Source organism: Rhinoderma darwinii, assembly GCF_050947455.1.
Source record: "Rhinoderma darwinii isolate aRhiDar2 chromosome 5 unlocalized genomic scaffold, aRhiDar2.hap1 SUPER_5_unloc_49, whole genome shotgun sequence".
In the NCBI taxonomy this organism is placed as follows: domain Eukaryota; kingdom Metazoa; phylum Chordata; class Amphibia; order Anura; family Rhinodermatidae; genus Rhinoderma; species Rhinoderma darwinii.
Genome location: NW_027461808.1, coordinates 372,793 through 392,177, shown reverse-complemented (window position 1 = coordinate 392,177; position 19,385 = coordinate 372,793). Strand labels below are relative to the sequence as shown.

Sequence of the window (19,385 nt, the reverse complement as noted above, 5' to 3'; positions counted from 1 at the left end):
AGGTTGTAGGAGCAAGGAGAAGTTGTCTGTAAAGTTGGTGGATGCCTATTTTCCATTTTGCAGTCCCTTGTCTCCCTCTTGTGGCCTCCTGGAGGCAACTAGCTGTGCAAAAAAAAGACAGCCTGGCGGCCGGCTGTTGCAGTGTTGCCCTCTCAGGCAACACTGAGTGACTGACTGAGCCTCACCGTCTTATATAAAGTTCAGACGGAACTTTGCACGTGTCATAGTGGAGCCCTCAGGATTCCAGAGCCAGCTTTCTGACATCATAATGGGGCCTCAGAGATAAAAGCCTGGGCCCAGGCAGTGTTGGTCAGTGCTGCTCAGCAGGCAGCACTGGACTGGACTGGATTACAGCTGATACAAGGTGTGAAGGAACAAGGGGTGGCTGTGGGCATGCACTTGCTGCCGCTGCCAGTGTTTATCTGCATGGCAGCAGGGCATTTGGGCGTTGCCAGGAAGGCGTTTTTATGTAGATTCCTCCTCTTTCAGCACTGCATTGTGGTGCAAGCAAAAGAAGCAAATCCTGTCTGGCTTCCTCTCCGGCCTTTATTCACCTCCCGTGTAGCTGTGAGTGTGTGAGCCTGCAGGGCCCCATGGAATTGCCTAGAAGTAGGCTGAATCGCTGCAAGGGCTGAACAGCAGTATCGGGCAGGCTCGGGCAACGCGCGGCCCGTTCGGGTTATCGCTTCTCGGTCTTTTGGCTAAGATCAAGTGTAGTATCTGTTCTTATCAGTTTAATATCTGATACGTCCCCTATCTGGGGACCATATATTAAATGGATTTTTAGAACAGGGAGATGGAAATAGAGCTTGCTCTGTCCACTCCACGCATTGACCTGGTATTGCAGTATTTCCAGGACCGGTGCACCCTTTCCTTATGTGTTGACTAAAAGCAGATTCCAAAAGTGTTTTTTGTCTTTGCTATTGTTTCTGTCTTTCTGAAGGGATCTCCCCTTTTAATCCCATTATTTCAACACCTGTTGGACAATGCATGAGTGATAATGAGCTCATTGATTAAATGCAATTAATGAATAGATTGCCACCTCTTGTTGTGTGTCGTCTGTGTTTCTGTGTTTCCGGCATTTCACATTGGAACACCTCATTCACCTTCCTTGTCTTCTCTCCGCCCTCCCTTTTAGGTAAGTTAAAGAGCTGCACCTGAGCCAGCCACTGATTGATTGATTGATTGATTGATTGATTGATTGATGCAGCACAACAGTCAAATAGTGGAGTGGAGTAGGGGAACAGCAAACAGCCAATAAAGCAGCCCGCCCGCTCGCCTGCCCGCCACAATGGACCTACCTGTGTACACTAGATGGATGTGATGGAATGTACTGTCGTCCCTACATTTCAAGAAGAAGTAAGAATTGCAGTTGCAACAAAGCCTTGCTTGCCTACAAAGAGAGCAGCAATTTGGATTTGTTACTATGTTACCTAGAAGAATAACAAACTGTGCAAGGATGGAGGTTGTAGGAGCAAGGAGAAGTTGTCTGTAAAGTTGGTGGATGCCTATTTTCCATTTTGCAGTCCCTTGTCTCCCTCTTGTGGCCTCCTGGAGGCAACTAGCTGTGCAAAAAAAAGACAGCCTGGCGGCCGGCTGTTGCAGTGTTGCCCTCTCAGGCAACACTGAGTGACTGACTGAGCCTCACCGTCTTATATAAAGTTCAGACGGAACTTTGCACGTGTCATAGTGGAGCCCTCAGGATTCCAGAGCCAGCTTTCTGACATCATAATGGGGCCTCAGAGATAAAAGCCTGGGCCCAGGCAGTGTTGGTCAGTGCTGCTCAGCAGGCAGCACTGGACTGGACTGGATTACAGCTGATACAAGGTGTGAAGGAACAAGGGGTGGCTGTGGGCATGCACTTGCTGCCGCTGCCAGTGTTTATCTGCATGGCAGCAGGGCATTTGGGCGTTGCCAGGAAGGCGTTTTTATGTAGATTCCTCCTCTTTCAGCACTGCATTGTGGTGCAAGCAAAAGAAGCAAATCCTGTCTGGCTTCCTCTCCGGCCTTTATTCACCTCCCGTGTAGCTGTGAGTGTGTGAGCCTGCAGGGCCCCATGGAATTGCCTAGAAGTAGGCTGAATCGCTGCAAGGGCTGAACAGCAGTATCGGGCAGGCTCGGGCAACGCGCGGCCCGTTCGGGTTATCGCTTCTCGGCCTTTTGGCTAAGATCAAGTGTAGTATCTGTTCTTATCAGTTTAATATCTGATACGTCCCCTATCTGGGGACCATATATTAAATGGATTTTTAGAACAGGGAGATGGAAATAGAGCTTGCTCTGTCCACTCCACGCATTGACCTGGTATTGCAGTATTTCCAGGACCGGTGCACCCTTTCCTTATGTGTTGACTAAAAGCAGATTCCAAAAGTGTTTTTTGTCTTTGCTATTGTTTCTGTCTTTCTGAAGGGAACTCCCCTTTTAATCCCATTATTTCAACACCTGTTGGACAATGCATGAGTGATAATGAGCTCATTGATTAAATGCAATTAATGAATAGATTGCCACCTCTTGTTGTGTGTCGTCTGTGTTTCTGTGTTTCCGGCATTTCACATTGGAACACCTCATTCACCTTCCTTGTCTTCTCTCCGCCCTCCCTTTTAGGTAAGTTAAAGAGCTGCACCTGAGCCAGCCACTGATTGATTGATTGATTGATTGATTGATTGATTGATTGATTGATTGATTGATTGATTGATTGATTGATTGATTGATTGATGCAGCACAACAGTCAAATAGTGGAGTGGAGTAGGGGAACAGCAAACAGCCAATAAAGCAGCCCGCCCGCTCGCCTGCCCGCCACAATGGACCTACCTGTGTACACTAGATGGATGTGATGGAATGTACTGTCGTCCCTACATTTCAAGAAGAAGTAAGAATTGCAGTTGCAACAAAGCCTTGCTTGCCTACAAAGAGAGCAGCAATTTGGATTTGTTACTATGTTACCTAGAAGAATAACAAACTGTGCAAGGATGGAGGTTGTAGGAGCAAGGAGAAGTTGTCTGTAAAGTTGGTGGATGCCTATTTTCCATTTTGCAGTCCCTTGTCTCCCTCTTGTGGCCTCCTGGAGGCAACTAGCTGTGCAAAAAAAAGACAGCCTGGCGGCCGGCTGTTGCAGTGTTGCCCTCTCAGGCAACACTGAGTGACTGACTGAGCCTCACCGTCTTATATAAAGTTCAGACGGAACTTTGCACGTGTCATAGTGGAGCCCTCAGGATTCCAGAGCCAGCTTTCTGACATCATAATGGGGCCTCAGAGATAAAAGCCTGGGCCCAGGCAGTGTTGGTCAGTGCTGCTCAGCAGGCAGCACTGGACTGGACTGGATTACAGCTGATACAAGGTGTGAAGGAACAAGGGGTGGCTGTGGGCATGCACTTGCTGCCGCTGCCAGTGTTTATCTGCATGGCAGCAGGGCATTTGGGCGTTGCCAGGAAGGCGTTTTTATGTAGATTCCTCCTCTTTCAGCACTGCATTGTGGTGCAAGCAAAAGAAGCAAATCCTGTCTGGCTTCCTCTCCGGCCTTTATTCACCTCCCGTGTAGCTGTGAGTGTGTGAGCCTGCAGGGCCCCATGGAATTGCCTAGAAGTAGGCTGAATCGCTGCAAGGGCTGAACAGCAGTATCGGGCAGGCTCGGGCAACGCGCGGCCCGTTCGGGTTATCGCTTCTCGGCCTTTTGGCTAAGATCAAGTGTAGTATCTGTTCTTATCAGTTTAATATCTGATACGTCCCCTATCTGGGGACCATATATTAAATGGATTTTTAGAACAGGGAGATGGAAATAGAGCTTGCTCTGTCCACTCCACGCATTGACCTGGTATTGCAGTATTTCCAGGACCGGTGCACCCTTTCCTTATGTGTTGACTAAAAGCAGATTCCAAAAGTGTTTTTTGTCTTTGCTATTGTTTCTGTCTTTCTGAAGGGATCTCCCCTTTTAATCCCATTATTTCAACACCTGTTGGACAATGCATGAGTGATAATGAGCTCATTGATTAAATGCAATTAATGAATAGATTGCCACCTCTTGTTGTGTGTCGTCTGTGTTTCTGTGTTTCCGGCATTTCACATTGGAACACCTCATTCACCTTCCTTGTCTTCTCTCCGCCCTCCCTTTTAGGTAAGTTAAAGAGCTGCACCTGAGCCAGCCACTGATTGATTGATTGATTGATTGATTGATTGATTGATTGATTGATTGATTGATTGATTGATGCAGCACAACAGTCAAATAGTGGAGTGGAGTAGGGGAACAGCAAACAGCCAATAAAGCAGCCCGCCCGCTCGCCTGCCCGCCACAATGGACCTACCTGTGTACACTAGATGGATGTGATGGAATGTACTGTCGTCCCTACATTTCAAGAAGAAGTAAGAATTGCAGTTGCAACAAAGCCTTGCTTGCCTACAAAGAGAGCAGCAATTTGGATTTGTTACTATGTTACCTAGAAGAATAACAAACTGTGCAAGGATGGAGGTTGTAGGAGCAAGGAGAAGTTGTCTGTAAAGTTGGTGGATGCCTATTTTCCATTTTGCAGTCCCTTGTCTCCCTCTTGTGGCCTCCTGGAGGCAACTAGCTGTGCAAAAAAAAGACAGCCTGGCGGCCGGCTGTTGCAGTGTTGCCCTCTCAGGCAACACTGAGTGACTGACTGAGCCTCACCGTCTTATATAAAGTTCAGACGGAACTTTGCACGTGTCATAGTGGAGCCCTCAGGATTCCAGAGCCAGCTTTCTGACATCATAATGGGGCCTCAGAGATAAAAGCCTGGGCCCAGGCAGTGTTGGTCAGTGCTGCTCAGCAGGCAGCACTGGACTGGACTGGATTACAGCTGATACAAGGTGTGAAGGAACAAGGGGTGGCTGTGGGCATGCACTTGCTGCCGCTGCCAGTGTTTATCTGCATGGCAGCAGGGCATTTGGGCGTTGCCAGGAAGGCGTTTTTATGTAGATTCCTCCTCTTTCAGCACTGCATTGTGGTGCAAGCAAAAGAAGCAAATCCTGTCTGGCTTCCTCTCCGGCCTTTATTCACCTCCCGTGTAGCTGTGAGTGTGTGAGCCTGCAGGGCCCCATGGAATTGCCTAGAAGTAGGCTGAATCGCTGCAAGGGCTGAACAGCAGTATCGGGCAGGCTCGGGCAACGCGCGGCCCGTTCGGGTTATCGCTTCTCGGCCTTTTGGCTAAGATCAAGTGTAGTATCTGTTCTTATCAGTTTAATATCTGATACGTCCCCTATCTGGGGACCATATATTAAATGGATTTTTAGAACAGGGAGATGGAAATAGAGCTTGCTCTGTCCACTCCACGCATTGACCTGGTATTGCAGTATTTCCAGGACCGGTGCACCCTTTCCTTATGTGTTGACTAAAAGCAGATTCCAAAAGTGTTTTTTGTCTTTGCTATTGTTTCTGTCTTTCTGAAGGGAACTCCCCTTTTAATCCCATTATTTCAACACCTGTTGGACAATGCATGAGTGATAATGAGCTCATTGATTAAATGCAATTAATGAATAGATTGCCACCTCTTGTTGTGTGTCGTCTGTGTTTCTGTGTTTCCGGCATTTCACATTGGAACACCTCATTCACCTTCCTTGTCTTCTCTCCGCCCTCCCTTTTAGGTAAGTTAAAGAGCTGCACCTGAGCCAGCCACTGATTGATTGATTGATTGATTGATTGATTGATTGATTGATTGATTGATTGATTGATTGATTGATGCAGCACAACAGTCAAATAGTGGAGTGGAGTAGGGGAACAGCAAACAGCCAATAAAGCAGCCCGCCCGCTCGCCTGCCCGCCACAATGGACCTACCTGTGTACACTAGATGGATGTGATGGAATGTACTGTCGTCCCTACATTTCAAGAAGAAGTAAGAATTGCAGTTGCAACAAAGCCTTGCTTGCCTACAAAGAGAGCAGCAATTTGGATTTGTTACTATGTTACCTAGAAGAATAACAAACTGTGCAAGGATGGAGGTTGTAGGAGCAAGGAGAAGTTGTCTGTAAAGTTGGTGGATGCCTATTTTCCATTTTGCAGTCCCTTGTCTCCCTCTTGTGGCCTCCTGGAGGCAACTAGCTGTGCAAAAAAAAGACAGCCTGGCGGCCGGCTGTTGCAGTGTTGCCCTCTCAGGCAACACTGAGTGACTGACTGAGCCTCACCGTCTTATATAAAGTTCAGACGGAACTTTGCACGTGTCATAGTGGAGCCCTCAGGATTCCAGAGCCAGCTTTCTGACATCATAATGGGGCCTCAGAGATAAAAGCCTGGGCCCAGGCAGTGTTGGTCAGTGCTGCTCAGCAGGCAGCACTGGACTGGACTGGATTACAGCTGATACAAGGTGTGAAGGAACAAGGGGTGGCTGTGGGCATGCACTTGCTGCCGCTGCCAGTGTTTATCTGCATGGCAGCAGGGCATTTGGGCGTTGCCAGGAAGGCGTTTTTATGTAGATTCCTCCTCTTTCAGCACTGCATTGTGGTGCAAGCAAAAGAAGCAAATCCTGTCTGGCTTCCTCTCCGGCCTTTATTCACCTCCCGTGTAGCTGTGAGTGTGTGAGCCTGCAGGGCCCCATGGAATTGCCTAGAAGTAGGCTGAATCGCTGCAAGGGCTAAACAGCAGTATCGGGCAGGCTCGGGCAACGCGCGGCCCGTTCGGGTTATCGCTTCTCGGCCTTTTGGCTAAGATCAAGTGTAGTATCTGTTCTTATCAGTTTAATATCTGATACGTCCCCTATCTGGGGACCATATATTAAATGGATTTTTAGAACAGGGAGATGGAAATAGAGCTTGCTCTGTCCACTCCACGCATTGACCTGGTATTGCAGTATTTCCAGGACCGGTGCACCCTTTCCTTATGTGTTGACTAAAAGCAGATTCCAAAAGTGTTTTTTGTCTTTGCTATTGTTTCTGTCTTTCTGAAGGGATCTCCCCTTTTAATCCCATTATTTCAACACCTGTTGGACAATGCATGAGTGATAATGAGCTCATTGATTAAATGCAATTAATGAATAGATTGCCACCTCTTGTTGTGTGTCGTCTGTGTTTCTGTGTTTCCGGCATTTCACATTGGAACACCTCATTCACCTTCCTTGTCTTCTCTCCGCCCTCCCTTTTAGGTAAGTTAAAGAGCTGCACCTGAGCCAGCCACTGATTGATTGATTGATTGATTGATTGATTGATTGATTGATTGATTGATTGATTGATTGATTGATTGATTGATGCAGCACAACAGTCAAATAGTGGAGTGGAGTAGGGGAACAGCAAACAGCCAATAAAGCAGCCCGCCCGCTCGCCTGCCCGCCACAATGGACCTACCTGTGTACACTAGATGGATGTGATGGAATGTACTGTCGTCCCTACATTTCAAGAAGAAGTAAGAATTGCAGTTGCAACAAAGCATTGCTTGCCTACAAAGAGAGCAGCAATTTGGATTTGTTACTATGTTACCTAGAAGAATAACAAACTGTGCAAGGATGGAGGTTGTAGGAGCAAGGAGAAGTTGTCTGTAAAGTTGGTGGATGCCTATTTTCCATTTTGCAGTCCCTTGTCTCCCTCTTGTGGCCTCCTGGAGGCAACTAGCTGTGCAAAAAAAAGACAGCCTGGCGGCCGGCTGTTGCAGTGTTGCCCTCTCAGGCAACACTGAGTGACTGACTGAGCCTCACCGTCTTATATAAAGTTCAGACGGAACTTTGCACGTGTCATAGTGGAGCCCTCAGGATTCCAGAGCCAGCTTTCTGACATCATAATGGGGCCTCAGAGATAAAAGCCTGGGCCCAGGCAGTGTTGGTCAGTGCTGCTCAGCAGGCAGCACTGGACTGGACTGGATTACAGCTGATACAAGGTGTGAAGGAACAAGGGGTGGCTGTGGGCATGCACTTGCTGCCGCTGCCAGTGTTTATCTGCATGGCAGCAGGGCATTTGGGCGTTGCCAGGAAGGCGTTTTTATGTAGATTCCTCCTCTTTCAGCACTGCATTGTGGTGCAAGCAAAAGAAGCAAATCCTGTCTGGCTTCCTCTCCGGCCTTTATTCACCTCCCGTGTAGCTGTGAGTGTGTGAGCCTGCAGGGCCCCATGGAATTGCCTAGAAGTAGGCTGAATCGCTGCAAGGGCTGAACAGCAGTATCGGGCAGGCTCGGGCAACGCGCGGCCCGTTCGGGTTATCGCTTCTCGGCCTTTTGGCTAAGATCAAGTGTAGTATCTGTTCTTATCAGTTTAATATCTGATACGTCCCCTATCTGGGGACCATATATTAAATGGATTTTTAGAACAGGGAGATGGAAATAGAGCTTGCTCTGTCCACTCCACGCATTGACCTGGTATTGCAGTATTTCCAGGACCGGTGCACCCTTTCCTTATGTGTTGACTAAAAGCAGATTCCAAAAGTGTTTTTTGTCTTTGCTATTGTTTCTGTCTTTCTGAAGGGATCTCCCCTTTTAATCCCATTATTTCAACACCTGTTGGACAATGCATGAGTGATAATGAGCTCATTGATTAAATGCAATTAATGAATAGATTGCCACCTCTTGTTGTGTGTCGTCTGTGTTTCTGTGTTTCCGGCATTTCACATTGGAACACCTCATTCACCTTCCTTGTCTTCTCTCCGCCCTCCCTTTTAGGTAAGTTAAAGAGCTGCACCTGAGCCAGCCACTGATTGATTGATTGATTGATTGATTGATTGATTGATTGATTGATTGATTGATGCAGCACAACAGTCAAATAGTGGAGTGGAGTAGGGGAACAGCAAACAGCCAATAAAGCAGCCCGCCCGCTCGCCTGCCCGCCACAATGGACCTACCTGTGTACACTAGATGGATGTGATGGAATGTACTGTCGTCCCTACATTTCAAGAAGAAGTAAGAATTGCAGTTGCAACAAAGCCTTGCTTGCCTACAAAGAGAGCAGCAATTTGGATTTGTTACTATGTTACCTAGAAGAATAACAAACTGTGCAAGGATGGAGGTTGTAGGAGCAAGGAGAAGTTGTCTGTAAAGTTGGTGGATGCCTATTTTCCATTTTGCAGTCCCTTGTCTCCCTCTTGTGGCCTCCTGGAGGCAACTAGCTGTGCAAAAAAAAGACAGCCTGGCGGCCGGCTGTTGCAGTGTTGCCCTCTCAGGCAACACTGAGTGACTGACTGAGCCTCACCGTCTTATATAAAGTTCAGACGGAACTTTGCACGTGTCATAGTGGAGCCCTCAGGATTCCAGAGCCAGCTTTCTGACATCATAATGGGGCCTCAGAGATAAAAGCCTGGGCCCAGGCAGTGTTGGTCAGTGCTGCTCAGCAGGCAGCACTGGACTGGACTGGATTACAGCTGATACAAGGTGTGAAGGAACAAGGGGTGGCTGTGGGCATGCACTTGCTGCCGCTGCCAGTGTTTATCTGCATGGCAGCAGGGCATTTGGGCGTTGCCAGGAAGGCGTTTTTATGTAGATTCCTCCTCTTTCAGCACTGCATTGTGGTGCAAGCAAAAGAAGCAAATCCTGTCTGGCTTCCTCTCCGGCCTTTATTCACCTCCCGTGTAGCTGTGAGTGTGTGAGCCTGCAGGGCCCCATGGAATTGCCTAGAAGTAGGCTGAATCGCTGCAAGGGCTGAACAGCAGTATCGGGCAGGCTCGGGCAACGCGCGGCCCGTTCGGGTTATCGCTTCTCGGCCTTTTGGCTAAGATCAAGTGTAGTATCTGTTCTTATCAGTTTAATATCTGATACGTCCCCTATCTGGGGACCATATATTAAATGGATTTTTAGAACAGGGAGATGGAAATAGAGCTTGCTCTGTCCACTCCACGCATTGACCTGGTATTGCAGTATTTCCAGGACCGGTGCACCCTTTCCTTATGTGTTGACTAAAAGCAGATTCCAAAAGTGTTTTTTGTCTTTGCTATTGTTTCTGTCTTTCTGAAGGGATCTCCCCTTTTAATCCCATTATTTCAACACCTGTTGGACAATGCATGAGTGATAATGAGCTCATTGATTAAATGCAATTAATGAATAGATTGCCACCTCTTGTTGTGTGTCGTCTGTGTTTCTGTGTTTCCGGCATTTCACATTGGAACACCTCATTCACCTTCCTTGTCTTCTCTCCGCCCTCCCTTTTAGGTAAGTTAAAGAGCTGCACCTGAGCCAGCCACTGATTGATTGATTGATTGATTGATTGATTGATTGATTGATTGATTGATTGATTGATTGATTGATGCAGCACAACAGTCAAATAGTGGAGTGGAGTAGGGGAACAGCAAACAGCCAATAAAGCAGCCCGCCCGCTCGCCTGCCCGCCACAATGGACCTACCTGTGTACACTAGATGGATGTGATGGAATGTACTGTCGTCCCTACATTTCAAGAAGAAGTAAGAATTGCAGTTGCAACAAAGCCTTGCTTGCCTACAAAGAGAGCAGCAATTTGGATTTGTTACTATGTTACCTAGAAGAATAACAAACTGTGCAAGGATGGAGGTTGTAGGAGCAAGGAGAAGTTGTCTGTAAAGTTGGTGGATGCCTATTTTCCATTTTGCAGTCCCTTGTCTCCCTCTTGTGGCCTCCTGGAGGCAACTAGCTGTGCAAAAAAAAGACAGCCTGGCGGCCGGCTGTTGCAGTGTTGCCCTCTCAGGCAACACTGAGTGACTGACTGAGCCTCACCGTCTTATATAAAGTTCAGACGGAACTTTGCACGTGTCATAGTGGAGCCCTCAGGATTCCAGAGCCAGCTTTCTGACATCATAATGGGGCCTCAGAGATAAAAGCCTGGGCCCAGGCAGTGTTGGTCAGTGCTGCTCAGCAGGCAGCACTGGACTGGACTGGATTACAGCTGATACAAGGTGTGAAGGAACAAGGGGTGGCTGTGGGCATGCACTTGCTGCCGCTGCCAGTGTTTATCTGCATGGCAGCAGGGCATTTGGGCGTTGCCAGGAAGGCGTTTTTATGTAGATTCCTCCTCTTTCAGCACTGCATTGTGGTGCAAGCAAAAGAAGCAAATCCTGTCTGGCTTCCTCTCCGGCCTTTATTCACCTCCCGTGTAGCTGTGAGTGTGTGAGCCTGCAGGGCCCCATGGAATTGCCTAGAAGTAGGCTGAATCGCTGCAAGGGCTGAACAGCAGTATCGGGCAGGCTCGGGCAACGCGCGGCCCGTTCGGGTTATCGCTTCTCGGCCTTTTGGCTAAGATCAAGTGTAGTATCTGTTCTTATCAGTTTAATATCTGATACGTCCCCTATCTGGGGACCATATATTAAATGGATTTTTAGAACAGGGAGATGGAAATAGAGCTTGCTCTGTCCACTCCACGCATTGACCTGGTATTGCAGTATTTCCAGGACCGGTGCACCCTTTCCTTATGTGTTGACTAAAAGCAGATTCCAAAAGTGTTTTTTGTCTTTGCTATTGTTTCTGTCTTTCTGAAGGGATCTCCCCTTTTAATCCCATTATTTCAACACCTGTTGGACAATGCATGAGTGATAATGAGCTCATTGATTAAATGCAATTAATGAATAGATTGCCACCTCTTGTTGTGTGTCGTCTGTGTTTCTGTGTTTCCGGCATTTCACATTGGAACACCTCATTCACCTTCCTTGTCTTCTCTCCGCCCTCCCTTTTAGGTAAGTTAAAGAGCTGCACCTGAGCCAGCCACTGATTGATTGATTGATTGATTGATTGATTGATTGATTGATTGATTGATTGATTGATTGATGCAGCACAACAGTCAAATAGTGGAGTGGAGTAGGGGAACAGCAAACAGCCAATAAAGCAGCCCGCCCGCTCGCCTGCCCGCCACAATGGACCTACCTGTGTACACTAGATGGATGTGATGGAATGTACTGTCGTCCCTACATTTCAAGAAGAAGTAAGAATTGCAGTTGCAACAAAGCCTTGCTTGCCTACAAAGAGAGCAGCAATTTGGATTTGTTACTATGTTACCTAGAAGAATAACAAACTGTGCAAGGATGGAGGTTGTAGGAGCAAGGAGAAGTTGTCTGTAAAGTTGGTGGATGCCTATTTTCCATTTTGCAGTCCCTTGTCTCCCTCTTGTGGCCTCCTGGAGGCAACTAGCTGTGCAAAAAAAAGACAGCCTGGCGGCCGGCTGTTGCAGTGTTGCCCTCTCAGGCAACACTGAGTGACTGACTGAGCCTCACCGTCTTATATAAAGTTCAGACGGAACTTTGCACGTGTCATAGTGGAGCCCTCAGGATTCCAGAGCCAGCTTTCTGACATCATAATGGGGCCTCAGAGATAAAAGCCTGGGCCCAGGCAGTGTTGGTCAGTGCTGCTCAGCAGGCAGCACTGGACTGGACTGGATTACAGCTGATACAAGGTGTGAAGGAACAAGGGGTGGCTGTGGGCATGCACTTGCTGCCGCTGCCAGTGTTTATCTGCATGGCAGCAGGGCATTTGGGCGTTGCCAGGAAGGCGTTTTTATGTAGATTCCTCCTCTTTCAGCACTGCATTGTGGTGCAAGCAAAAGAAGCAAATCCTGTCTGGCTTCCTCTCCGGCCTTTATTCACCTCCCGTGTAGCTGTGAGTGTGTGAGCCTGCAGGGCCCCATGGAATTGCCTAGAAGTAGGCTGAATCGCTGCAAGGGCTGAACAGCAGTATCGGGCAGGCTCGGGCAACGCGCGGCCCGTTCGGGTTATCGCTTCTCGGCCTTTTGGCTAAGATCAAGTGTAGTATCTGTTCTTATCAGTTTAATATCTGATACGTCCCCTATCTGGGGACCATATATTAAATGGATTTTTAGAACAGGGAGATGGAAATAGAGCTTGCTCTGTCCACTCCACGCATTGACCTGGTATTGCAGTATTTCCAGGACCGGTGCACCCTTTCCTTATGTGTTGACTAAAAGCAGATTCCAAAAGTGTTTTTTGTCTTTGCTATTGTTTCTGTCTTTCTGAAGGGATCTCCCCTTTTAATCCCATTATTTCAACACCTGTTGGACAATGCATGAGTGATAATGAGCTCATTGATTAAATGCAATTAATGAATAGATTGCCACCTCTTGTTGTGTGTCGTCTGTGTTTCTGTGTTTCCGGCATTTCACATTGGAACACCTCATTCACCTTCCTTGTCTTCTCTCCGCCCTCCCTTTTAGGTAAGTTAAAGAGCTGCACCTGAGCCAGCCACTGATTGATTGATTGATTGATTGATTGATTGATTGATTGATTGATTGATTGATTGATTGATTGATGCAGCACAACAGTCAAATAGTGGAGTGGAGTAGGGGAACAGCAAACAGCCAATAAAGCAGCCCGCCCGCTCGCCTGCCCGCCACAATGGACCTACCTGTGTACACTAGATGGATGTGATGGAATGTACTGTCGTCCCTACATTTCAAGAAGAAGTAAGAATTGCAGTTGCAACAAAGCCTTGCTTGCCTACAAAGAGAGCAGCAATTTGGATTTGTTACTATGTTACCTAGAAGAATAACAAACTGTGCAAGGATGGAGGTTGTAGGAGCAAGGAGAAGTTGTCTGTAAAGTTGGTGGATGCCTATTTTCCATTTTGCAGTCCCTTGTCTCCCTCTTGTGGCCTCCTGGAGGCAACTAGCTGTGCAAAAAAAAGACAGCCTGGCGGCCGGCTGTTGCAGTGTTGCCCTCTCAGGCAACACTGAGTGACTGACTGAGCCTCACCGTCTTATATAAAGTTCAGACGGAACTTTGCACGTGTCATAGTGGAGCCCTCAGGATTCCAGAGCCAGCTTTCTGACATCATAATGGGGCCTCAGAGATAAAAGCCTGGGCCCAGGCAGTGTTGGTCAGTGCTGCTCAGCAGGCAGCACTGGACTGGACTGGATTACAGCTGATACAAGGTGTGAAGGAACAAGGGGTGGCTGTGGGCATGCACTTGCTGCCGCTGCCAGTGTTTATCTGCATGGCAGCAGGGCATTTGGGCGTTGCCAGGAAGGCGTTTTTATGTAGATTCCTCCTCTTTCAGCACTGCATTGTGGTGCAAGCAAAAAAAGCAAATCCTGTCTGGCTTCCTCTCCGGCCTTTATTCACCTCCCGTGTAGCTGTGAGTGTGTGAGCCTGCAGGGCCCCATGGAATTGCCTAGAAGTAGGCTGAATCGCTGCAAGGGCTGAACAGCAGTATCGGGCAGGCTCGGGCAACGCGCGGCCCGTTCGGGTTATCGCTTCTCGGCCTTTTGGCTAAGATCAAGTGTAGTATCTGTTCTTATCAGTTTAATATCTGATACGTCCCCTATCTGGGGACCATATATTAAATGGATTTTTAGAACAGGGAGATGGAAATAGAGCTTGCTCTGTCCACTCCACGCATTGACCTGGTATTGCAGTATTTCCAGGACCGGTGCACCCTTTCCTTATGTGTTGACTAAAAGCAGATTCCAAAAGTGTTTTTTGTCTTTGCTATTGTTTCTGTCTTTCTGAAGGGATCTCCCCTTTTAATCCCATTATTTCAACACCTGTTGGACAATGCATGAGTGATAATGAGCTCATTGATTAAATGCAATTAATGAATAGATTGCCACCTCTTGTTGTGTGTCGTCTGTGTTTCTGTGTTTCCGGCATTTCACATTGGAACACCTCATTCACCTTCCTTGTCTTCTCTCCGCCCTCCCTTTTAGGTAAGTTAAAGAGCTGCACCTGAGCCAGCCACTGATTGATTGATTGATTGATTGATTGATTGATTGATTGATTGATTGATTGATGCAGCACAACAGTCAAATAGTGGAGTGGAGTAGGGGAACAGCAAACAGCCAATAAAGCAGCCCGCCCGCTCGCCTGCCCGCCACAATGGACCTACCTGTGTACACTAGATGGATGTGATGGAATGTACTGTCGTCCCTACATTTCAAGAAGAAGTAAGAATTGCAGTTGCAACAAAGCCTTGCTTGCCTACAAAGAGAGCAGCAATTTGGATTTGTTACTATGTTACCTAGAAGAATAACAAACTGTGCAAGGATGGAGGTTGTAGGAGCAAGGAGAAGTTGTCTGTAAAGTTGGTGGATGCCTATTTTCCATTTTGCAGTCCCTTGTCTCCCTCTTGTGGCCTCCTGGAGGCAACTAGCTGTGCAAAAAAAAGACAGCCTGGCGGCCGGCTGTTGCAGTGTTGCCCTCTCAGGCAACACTGAGTGACTGACTGAGCCTCACCGTCTTATATAAAGTTCAGACGGAACTTTGCACGTGTCATAGTGGAGCCCTCAGGATTCCAGAGCCAGCTTTCTGACATCATAATGGGGCCTCAGAGATAAAAGCCTGGGCCCAGGCAGTGTTGGTCAGTGCTGCTCAGCAGGCAGCACTGGACTGGACTGGATTACAGCTGATACAAGGTGTGAAGGAACAAGGGGTGGCTGTGGGCATGCACTTGCTGCCGCTGCCAGTGTTTATCTGCATGGCAGCAGGGCATTTGGGCGTTGCCAGGAAGGCGTTTTTATGTAGATTCCTCCTCTTTCAGCACTGCATTGTGGTGCAAGCAAAAGAAGCAAATCCTGTCTGGCTTCCTCTCCGGCCTTTATTCACCTCCCGTGTAGCTGTGAGTGTGTGAGCCTGCAGGGCCCCATGGAATTGCCTAGAAGTAGGCTGAATCGCTGCAAGGGCTGAACAGCAGTATCGGGCAGGCTCGGGCAACGCGCGGCCCGTTCGGGTTATCGCTTCTCGGCCTTTTGGCTAAGATCAAGTGTAGTATCTGTTCTTATCAGTTTAATATCTGATACGTCCCCTATCTGGGGACCATATATTAAATGGATTTTTAGAACAGGGAGATGGAAATAGAGCTTGCTCTGTCCACTCCACGCATTGACCTGGTATTGCAGTATTTCCAGGACCGGTGCACCCTTTCCTTATGTGTTGACTAAAAGCAGATTCCAAAAGTGTTTTTTGTCTTTGCTATTGTTTCTGTCTTTCTGAAGGGATCTCCCCTTTTAATCCCATTATTTCAACACCTGTTGGACAATGCATGAGTGATAATGAGCTCATTGATTAAATGCAATTAATGAATAGATTGCCACCTCTTGTTGTGTGTCGTCTGTGTTTCTGTGTTTCCGGCATTTCACATTGGAACACCTCATTCACCTTCCTTGTCTTCTCTCCGCCCTCCCTTTTAGGTAAGTTAAAGAGCTGCACCTGAGCCAGCCACTGATTGATTGATTGATTGATTGATTGATTGATTGATTGATTGATGCAGCACAACAGTCAAATAGTGGAGTGGAGTAGGGGAACAGCAAACAGCCAATAAAGCAGCCCGCCCGCTCGCCTGCCCGCCACAATGGACCTACCTGTGTACACTAGATGGATGTGATGGAATGTACTGTCGTCCCTACATTTCAAGAAGAAGTAAGAATTGCAGTTGCAACAAAGCCTTGCTTGCCTACAAAGAGAGCAGCAATTTGGATTTGTTACTATGTTACCTAGAAGAATAACAAACTGTGCAAGGATGGAGGTTGTAGGAGCAAGGAGAAGTTGTCTGTAAAGTTGGTGGATGCCTATTTTCCATTTTGCAGTCCCTTGTCTCCCTCTTGTGGCCTCCTGGAGGCAACTAGCTGTGCAAAAAAAAGACAGCCTGGCGGCCGGCTGTTGCAGTGTTGCCCTCTCAGGCAACACTGAGTGACTGACTGAGCCTCACCGTCTTATATAAAGTTCAGACGGAACTTTGCACGTGTCATAGTGGAGCCCTCAGGATTCCAGAGCCAGCTTTCTGACATCATAATGGGGCCTCAGAGATAAAAGCCTGGGCCCAGGCAGTGTTGGTCAGTGCTGCTCAGCAGGCAGCACTGGACTGGACTGGATTACAGCTGATACAAGGTGTGAAGGAACAAGGGGTGGCTGTGGGCATGCACTTGCTGCCGCTGCCAGTGTTTATCTGCATGGCAGCAGGGCATTTGGGCGTTGCCAGGAAGGCGTTTTTATGTAGATTCCTCCTCTTTCAGCACTGCATTGTGGTGCAAGCAAAAGAAGCAAATCCTGTCTGGCTTCCTCTCCGGCCTTTATTCACCTCCCGTGTAGCTGTGAGTGTGTGAGCCTGCAGGGCCCCATGGAATTGCCTAGAAGTAGGCTGAATCGCTGCAAGGGCTGAACAGCAGTATCGGGCAGGCTCGGGCAACGCGCGGCCCGTTCGGGTTATCGCTTCTCGGCCTTTTGGCTAAGATCAAGTGTAGTATCTGTTCTTATCAGTTTAATATCTGATACGTCCCCTATCTGGGGACCATATATTAAATGGATTTTTAGAACAGGGAGATGGAAATAGAGCTTGCTCTGTCCACTCCACGCATTGACCTGGTATTGCAGTATTTCCAGGACCGGTGCACCCTTTCCTTATGTGTTGACTAAAAGCAGATTCCAAAAGTGTTTTTTGTCTTTGCTATTGTTTCTGTCTTTCTGAAGGGATCTCCCCTTTTAATCCCATTATTTCAACACCTGTTGGACAATGCATGAGTGATAATGAGCTCATTGATTAAATGCAATTAATGAATAGATTGCCACCTCTTGTTGTGTGTCGTCTGTGTTTCTGTGTTTCCGGCATTTCACATTGGAACACCTCATTCACCTTCCTTGTCTTCTCTCCGCCCTCCCTTTTAGGTAAGTTAAAGAGCTGCACCTGAGCCAGCCACTGATTGATTGATTGATTGATTGATTGATTGATTGATTGATTGATTGATTGATTGATTGATGCAGCACAACAGTCAAATAGTGGAGTGGAGTAGGGGAACAGCAAACAGCCAATAAAGCAGCCCGCCCGCTCGCCTGCCCGCCACAATGGACCTACCTGTGTACACTAGATGGATGTGATGGAATGTACTGTCGTCCCTACATTTCAAGAAGAAGTAAGAATTGCAGTTGCAACAAAGCCTTGCTTGCCTACAAAGAGAGCAGCAATTTGGATTTGTTACTATGTTACCTAGAAGAATAACAAACTGTGCAAGGATGGAGGTTGTAGGAGCAAGGAGAAGTTGTCTGTAAAGTTGGTGGATGCCTATTTTCCATTTTGCAGTCCCTTGTCTCCCTCTTGTGGCCTCCTGGAGGCAACTAGCTGTGCAAAAAAAAGACAGCCTGGCGGCCGGCTGTTGCAGTGTTGCCCTCTCAGGCAACACTGAGTGACTGACTGAGCCTCACCGTCTTATATAAAGTTCAGACGGAACTTTGCACGTGTCATAGTGGAGCCCTCAGGATTCCAGAGCCAGCTTTCTGACATCATAATGGGGCCTCAGAGATAAAAGCCTGGGCCCAGGCAGTGTTGGTCAGTGCTGCTCAGCAGGCAGCACTGGACTGGACTGGATTACAGCTGATACAAGGTGTGAAGGAACAAGGGGTGGCTGTGGGCATGCACTTGCTGCCGCTGCCAGTGTTTATCTGCATGGCAGCAGGGCATTTGGGCGTTGCCAGGAAGGCGTTTTTATGTAGATTCCTCCTCTTTCAGCACTGCATTGTGGTGCAAGCAAAAGAAGCAAATCCTGTCTGGCTTCCTCTCCGGCCTTTATTCACCTCCCGTGTAGCTGTGAGTGTGTGAGCCTGCAGGGCCCCATGGAATTGCCTAGAAGTAGGCTGAATCGCTGCAAGGGCTGAACAGCAGTATCGGGCAGACTCGGGCAACGCGCGGCCCGTTCGGGTTATCGCTTCTCGGCCTTTTGGCTAAGATCAAGTGTAGTATCTGTTCTTATCAGTTTAATATCTGATACGTCCCCTATCTGGGGACCATATATTAAATGGATTTTTAGAACAGGGAGATGGAAATAGAGCTTGCTCTGTCCACTCCACGCATTGACCTGGTATTGCAGTATTTCCAGGACCGGTGCACCCTTTCCTTATGTGTTGACTAAAAGCAGATTCCAAAAGTGTTTTTTGTCTTTGCTATTGTTTCTGTCTTTCTGAAGGGATCTCCCCTTTTAATCCCATTATTTCAACACCTGTTGGACAATGCATGAGTGATAATGAGCTCATTGATTAAATGCAATTAATGAATAGATTGCCACCTCTTGTTGTGTGTCGTCTGTGTTTCTGTGTTTCCGGCATTTCACATTGGAACACCTCATTCACCTTCCTTGTCTTCTCTCCGCCCTCCCTTTTAGGTAAGTTAAAGAGCTGCACCTGAGCCAGCCACTGATTGATTGATTGATTGATTGATTGATTGATTGATTGATTGATTGATGCAGCACAACAGTCAAATAGTGGAGTGGAGTAGGGGAACAGCAAACAGCCAATAAAGCAGCCCGCCCGCTCGCCTGCCCGCCACAATGGACCTACCTGTGTACACTAGATGGATGTGATGGAATGTACTGTCGTCCCTACATTTCAAGAAGAAGTAAGAATTGCAGTTGCAACAAAGCCTTGCTTGCCTACAAAGAGAGCAGCAATTTGGATTTGTTACTATGTTACCTAGAAGAATAACAAACTGTGCAAGGATGGAGGTTGTAGGAGCAAGGAGAAGTTGTCTGTAAAGTTGGTGGATGCCTATTTTCCATTTTGCAGTCCCTTGTCTCCCTC

At 47.7% G+C, this 19,385-nt stretch overlaps 13 non-coding genes across 13 annotated transcripts; all 13 read left to right on the top strand.

Moving 5' to 3' along the window:
• The first annotated feature begins 681 nt into the window (after nucleotides 1-681).
• Nucleotides 682-872, top strand: LOC142696064 (U2 spliceosomal RNA). Its single transcript, XR_012864064.1, has one exon. It is a non-coding gene; the product is annotated as a U2 spliceosomal RNA (small nuclear RNA).
• Nucleotides 873-2,144: 1,272 nt separating this feature from the next.
• On the top strand, nucleotides 2,145-2,335 carry LOC142696002 (U2 spliceosomal RNA). The gene has a single exon (XR_012864008.1). It is a non-coding gene; the product is annotated as a U2 spliceosomal RNA (small nuclear RNA).
• Nucleotides 2,336-3,651: 1,316 nt separating this feature from the next.
• LOC142696001 (U2 spliceosomal RNA) lies at nucleotides 3,652-3,842 on the top strand. Its single transcript, XR_012864007.1, has one exon. It is a non-coding gene; the product is annotated as a U2 spliceosomal RNA (small nuclear RNA).
• Nucleotides 3,843-5,138: 1,296 nt separating this feature from the next.
• On the top strand, nucleotides 5,139-5,329 carry LOC142696000 (U2 spliceosomal RNA). Its single transcript, XR_012864006.1, has one exon. It is a non-coding gene; the product is annotated as a U2 spliceosomal RNA (small nuclear RNA).
• A 1,300-nt stretch (nucleotides 5,330-6,629) lies between these two features.
• On the top strand, nucleotides 6,630-6,820 carry LOC142695999 (U2 spliceosomal RNA). Its single transcript, XR_012864005.1, has one exon. It is a non-coding gene; the product is annotated as a U2 spliceosomal RNA (small nuclear RNA).
• Nucleotides 6,821-8,128: 1,308 nt separating this feature from the next.
• LOC142695996 (U2 spliceosomal RNA) lies at nucleotides 8,129-8,319 on the top strand. Its single transcript, XR_012864003.1, has one exon. It is a non-coding gene; the product is annotated as a U2 spliceosomal RNA (small nuclear RNA).
• Nucleotides 8,320-9,607: 1,288 nt separating this feature from the next.
• On the top strand, nucleotides 9,608-9,798 carry LOC142695995 (U2 spliceosomal RNA). Its single transcript, XR_012864002.1, has one exon. It is a non-coding gene; the product is annotated as a U2 spliceosomal RNA (small nuclear RNA).
• Nucleotides 9,799-11,098: 1,300 nt separating this feature from the next.
• On the top strand, nucleotides 11,099-11,289 carry LOC142695994 (U2 spliceosomal RNA). Its single transcript, XR_012864001.1, has one exon. It is a non-coding gene; the product is annotated as a U2 spliceosomal RNA (small nuclear RNA).
• A 1,296-nt stretch (nucleotides 11,290-12,585) lies between these two features.
• LOC142695993 (U2 spliceosomal RNA) lies at nucleotides 12,586-12,776 on the top strand. The gene has a single exon (XR_012864000.1). It is a non-coding gene; the product is annotated as a U2 spliceosomal RNA (small nuclear RNA).
• A 1,300-nt stretch (nucleotides 12,777-14,076) lies between these two features.
• Nucleotides 14,077-14,267, top strand: LOC142695992 (U2 spliceosomal RNA). The gene has a single exon (XR_012863999.1). It is a non-coding gene; the product is annotated as a U2 spliceosomal RNA (small nuclear RNA).
• A 1,288-nt stretch (nucleotides 14,268-15,555) lies between these two features.
• LOC142695991 (U2 spliceosomal RNA) lies at nucleotides 15,556-15,746 on the top strand. The gene has a single exon (XR_012863998.1). It is a non-coding gene; the product is annotated as a U2 spliceosomal RNA (small nuclear RNA).
• A 1,280-nt stretch (nucleotides 15,747-17,026) lies between these two features.
• On the top strand, nucleotides 17,027-17,217 carry LOC142695990 (U2 spliceosomal RNA). Its single transcript, XR_012863997.1, has one exon. It is a non-coding gene; the product is annotated as a U2 spliceosomal RNA (small nuclear RNA).
• A 1,296-nt stretch (nucleotides 17,218-18,513) lies between these two features.
• Nucleotides 18,514-18,704, top strand: LOC142695989 (U2 spliceosomal RNA). Its single transcript, XR_012863996.1, has one exon. It is a non-coding gene; the product is annotated as a U2 spliceosomal RNA (small nuclear RNA).
• The last annotated feature ends 681 nt before the right edge of the window (nucleotides 18,705-19,385 follow it).